The sequence below is a fragment of the Silene latifolia genome, chromosome X (genome assembly GCF_048544455.1).
Source record: "Silene latifolia isolate original U9 population chromosome X, ASM4854445v1, whole genome shotgun sequence".
NCBI lineage: Eukaryota > Viridiplantae > Streptophyta > Magnoliopsida > Caryophyllales > Caryophyllaceae > Silene > Silene latifolia.
Window position 1 is genome coordinate 153,783,810 of NC_133537.1, and position 5,528 is coordinate 153,789,337.

Sequence of the window (5,528 nt, forward strand, 5' to 3'; positions counted from 1 at the left end):
AAGCTTCCGGATCGACTTCTTCTTTGTGAGGATATCTTTCATGTATTTCGCATAGGCCGACACGTGATTGATTAATTCCGTGAAAGGAATCGAGACTTCCAAATTCTTCATAATTTCCATGAACTTTCCAAGTTGATCATCAAATTTGGGCTTGGCTTGACGACTTGGAAAAGGAAGTCTAATCACAATGGGCTCCTTCTCCTTGACCTTGTCTTCATTTTTCTTTGAACTTTCTTCTTTTGATGATTCTCCATCTTTGGAGCTTTGCACAATTTCTTCCTTGTTACTAGCTTCCACAACTTCATCCTCAACTTGCTTCCTTGGTGCTTCATACCTTGTACCACTTCTCAAGTGAATGGCACTAACTGTTTCATGTCTAGGGGGATTACTTTGAGGTGGTAATTGCCCATTTTGTCTTTGTGAGCTTGAAGATGCTAGTTGAGTCAATTGTGTTTCCAACATCTTGGTGTGAGCTAGGATGTTGTTGATGGTAGTTTCCTTTGCTTGGCTATCTTTTTGCATTTGAGTGAAAAATACTTGTTGATTCTTTTGCATTTGGAGGACCGCTTTTTGGACATCAAAACCTTGGTCATTTTGGTGATTGTATGGATTTTGATTTTGGTAACCTTGGTTTTGATTGTAAAAGGGTCTTTGATTTTGGTTTCTCATGGGTGGTGGAGTGTATGTTGTTTGAGGGTTTTGAACATTTTAGCTTTTGTATGAGAGATTTGGATGGAATTTGGTGTTTTCATTGTAATAGTTGGAATAAGGGGTACCACTCTTGTATGCTTGGAAAGCATTCACTTGTTCATTTGTTCCCTTACATTCACCTTGGTCATGTCCCAAAGTTCCACAATTCTCACATATCCCGCTTGGGATTGATGAGGATGTCGTCATGGCATTAACATGATGCTTTGGTGATTTTGAGACTTCTTCAAGTCTAGCCATAGCTTTTTCAAACTTCAAATTGATTGTGTCAATATGAGCACTAAGTTGAGCACCCAATTGAGTAACGGAGTCCACTTCATGCTTTCCTCCTCTAGTAGCCTTGTGAGGTCTACTATATTGTGAGTTATGGACCGCCATTTCCAAAATCTTGTTCCATGTTTGATTGTCATCAACTTCGGTGAACATTCCATTTGATCCCATGTTGAGAATGTTCCTTGAATCCTCATATAGACCATTCCAAAATTGTTGTACCAAAAACCATTCGCTAAGTCCATGGTGAGGACATGAGCGACAAATTCCCTTGAACCGCTCCCAATTTTCATACAAAGATTCTTCATCCCTTTGCTTAAAACCCGTAATTTGAGCTCTTAGCATGTTAGTCTTTTCCGGTGGGTAGAATTTTTTGTAGAAGGCTAGAGCCAACTTCTTCCAAGAATCTATTCCGAGGGTGGCCTTATCAAGGCCCTTCAACCATTGCTTCGCGGTGCCGATTAGAGAAAAAGGAAATAAGACCCATCTAATTTGGTCTTGAGTCACACCCGTTTGAGAGATTGCATCACAATAGTCGCAAAAGGTTTCCATATGAGAATGAGGGTCTTCACTAGGCATCCCCCCAAGTTGGCTCCTTTCAACTAATTGGATGAAGGCGGACTTGGCAATAATATTTCCGGTTAGATGTTGCGGTGTAGGAGTACCATTTGGTAGGTTCTCCTCGGTGGGTACGGAGTGTGACGAGAATTTAGGCATTGTAGGTTGATTTTGTGGGGTATTGTGTAATGGGTTCTCCTCTCCTTCTATTGCGAAAGGATTGACGAACTCAATAGTTGGTTGAACAACTTCACTAATACCTCTTAAATTCCTCCTAACAAGTCTCCTATTGTTCGTCAAGGTTCTTTCGATTTCACGGTCAAAAGGTAACAAATCACCTTGTGACCTTCTAGACATGCAAAATATCAAACAACTCGAAAACAATTAGAACAAACCTTGAGGCATTTTACTTCCCCAAGGCGAAGAAAGACACAACTAATAACAATAAAAAGGAAATCTAAATCAAACAAACACCGTCCCCGGCAACGGCGCTATTTTCGATCAGTCCGTTTCGTGTTCACAATTAAAGGTGTGGTCGTTGGGTCACGTCCGAATCAAAACACAATTTGTAACTTCACAAACAACTCTACAATTAGTAAAGAGGCAAGTAAAGGTCGGATCCCAAGGGACGAGTATTGAAATGAGATTTCTATTGAAACTAGTGGTGTCTTAGGGGTGTCACAAATTGGGTTGATGTAGAAGGTCACTAACTAAAATAGCAATGAAAATAAACTAGCAAGATGAATTAAAAGGGGTGTAAACAATTGATTAAAAAGCACTAGGGTGTCATGGGGTCATAGGGGAATCATGGGAATTGATCATACAAACATGTTCTCAAATTATAAGCAAGCAATTATTGTTGTGATGGATTGAGCTGGGTTATATCTTACAATCCTAGGAAAGTTTGGGTCCCGGAGCCGAATAGATTAGATTGTACAACACCTACAAGTCGACTTAATCTTCCCTACTCAACAACATGCATGGTCTAATGAGACTCGAGTTGGGTTATGTCTTACAAGTCTCATTGAAAAGATAGAAGATGATAGTAAATGCAAGGATTCATAGGCTTAGCATTTCATCAAATATAACATGTGCATGAGTTGAGATCAAAACAAGCAAGCAAATAAAACATGAAAGCATATTAATTTAAGCATGAATCATTCCCCATGTTGGTTTCCCCTAATCACCCATTAACCCTAGCTAAGAGACTACTCACTCATTATCATGTTGATCATGCTAGCAAGGTTGTCAATCATACCAACAATATGAAACATGATGAATAAATGAAAGTAATTAACAATAATTAAAAAGGGATTAAGAGAATTATACCTACTAATGATTCCAATAATAAAGCAAAGATAAAAGAAGTACTTGATGCTTGATTGAGAGGTTGTCAATCTCCCAACAATAACCCAAATAATCTTCAATTACCCAAAATAAAGGATGAACAAAGAGAGATTAAGGAAATAAAACTTGTATTAGAACTTGATTAATTGTTGATTACAAAACTAAAGAGAGATTTTATTGATATTAACTACTCTAATTATTGATAAGAAGAACATGCTCTTCTAATTAGACTAATGGGGTATTTATAGTGGAAATTAGGGAGGATGCATTAGGGTTAACTAAGGGCTAAACTAGTAATTACACTTTTTAGATTGAGCAGGGAGGAGCCGGTATTTTCCGAAGGAAGGGCTTCTTTCTTTTTAACTTGGAGAAGAGGAAATCGTGCCGTAGAGGAATCCGGGCGTATTGGGGTCGGGACGGGCGGATTCAGTGGTGGAAGACGAGTGGATTCGAGGGAATCGGGCGGATTCAGCGGTGCAATCCGAGCGTCTTTGGAGGAAACCGCTCGGATTGTGATGTGAGGAGACGGGCGGATTGGAGACAATCCGCTCGGATTGTAGCTCAGCACAAATTCTTCTTCTTTTCTTCCCTTTTCTTCATGAAATTCCTTGGGGATTTCCTTGGGGACTCAAGGATCCTTTCTCAACATTGCTCATCTACTATCATATGTACAAAGGCCTTCTAATCTTGTCTCTCCTTGATGCTTGGTCATTGAATTCGATCAATTTAGTCTTGTTTTGCCATGAAAATGCAAGATTCTTACTCCTTTCCTACCAAGGGATCAAAATCTCATAGAATATGCAAAACAAAGAACTAAAGATAATAAATGACCCAAATATGCACTAAAAAGCATGGGAACAAGGCTAATTCGGGGGCTAAAAATGCGCTAATTATGGTCACATCATACATTCACCAAAATCAAATCAAATCATCCTTTTAACAACAAATCAATCACTCCTTTTTCAATAAAAATCAAAACCAAGCACAAAATCTTCAACCTTTGAGTCGATTTTTGAATTCATAAAGGCAAAGCCTTTCACCTTTAAATCGATTTGGGTACACTACAAATTGAAGATTTTTCATTCTTTTCTTGGTTAAATCATCAATGGCAAGGACTAAGGGAGCAACAAAGGCAACAAAGGCACCAAAGGCACTTTCACAAAGGCAAAAGGCTCTTCAAGCAAAGAAAGCATTGGCTATGGTGGTAGCAACCCCAAACTTGGAAGTGCAACAACAACAACAACCTTCTATGGGAGCAACAACATCTTCTACTCCGGAAATTGATCAACTTTTGCATTATCCAGAGGTAACTTTTATTTCTGAAACCCATAGAGATACTTTTGCCAAGTTTGCTAGAAAATCATTTCAACCCACCAAATTTATTTGTGAAGATACCTTAGAAAAATTGGGTGTTCTTGAGCAAACTAGAGCCTTTTTCAAAGCCATGGGGTTAGAGAAATTGTTTAAATCAAAAGAATTGACATACCCCTCCCTTACCTTGGAATTTTTTAGTTCTTTGAAAGTCACCAAAGTTGAGACTAGGGAGAATCTCGAGTTTCGTCTAGCTAATGTTAGTAGACGCATTTCCTTTAGGGAATTGGGTGAAATTTTGGGTCTTAGTGATGAACCAAGTTATTTTAAGAACTATGGAAAGTATGACCCCGACCCTCTTTGGGAGGCAATTTCCGGGAGGAAATTTGAGGACTTTCATGCGAGTCGTGCTCTTTTAGTCCACCATCCGGGTATAAGAGTATGGCACAAGGTCATAGGAAACACCATTATTGCAAGGAAAGATACCAACCATTTCACCAAACTTGATTTTATTCTTCTTGAATCGGCTTTGAACATTGGAAGAGTACACACCAAGCCTATCAACTCTTTGAGGCTTTTGGTAGATAGATGGCTCAACATTGATTGTGGGAAGAAGGGCACTACCGTTATTGTCAATGGCGGCCTAGTCACTATCCTAGCTAAAAACTTTGATCCTAACTTCAACAAGGATAACAAGTATAGAGCAAAGGAGGGTGGTCATCTTGTTGATTTGCATACTATGATACACAAGTACAAGTGGGTTGCCCATAACTTTGACACCCTCAATTATCGCAGAAAAGTAAACACGTAATTCTAGAATAAAACTGCATGGATATGTTTATAATAGGTTCAATTGGGTAAAAACCTGTAATTTTAAAACCTGAACCTGTTATAAAGATATCCAAATTGGAAGGTGTCAAACATACAAGGTCTAACTAGAAGTTTCATAACATAACCATCGCTAAAGTCGCGAATAGCAAATTATACAACCAATGTAAAGAGGGAGACATATGTCCCTAAAATGTATGTGACATAAAAAGTGTTTAAGGGTCACCATAAAATAAAGCCAATCTAGGTCCCAAGGTTACTTTGCTCGCTAGCTCGTCCATGTACCCCATATATGCATCACCTACCAGTCATTCGCATTTTATACAAATACGAAAGCCACGGTCGGTGGGAGTAACTCCGAGTTCTCCCGACCACGAAATGTCATAATTAATATAACATGTAAACATAAGAATATGAATACGAATCACACACTGCCTTAGCATATAGATGCTAGACAATCGTGCTTATCATGTGAACAACAATATAACGCCACATAGTCCTAGCAT

The 5,528-nt window shown here is 38.8% G+C and overlaps 1 non-coding gene across 1 annotated transcript; it reads left to right on the forward strand.

Moving 5' to 3' along the window:
• Window positions 1–1,216: 1,216 nt before the first annotated feature.
• Window positions 1,217–1,323, forward strand: LOC141624597 (small nucleolar RNA R71). The gene has a single exon (XR_012534402.1). It is a non-coding gene; the product is annotated as a small nucleolar RNA R71 (small nucleolar RNA).
• Window positions 1,324–5,528: the final 4,205 nt, after the last annotated feature.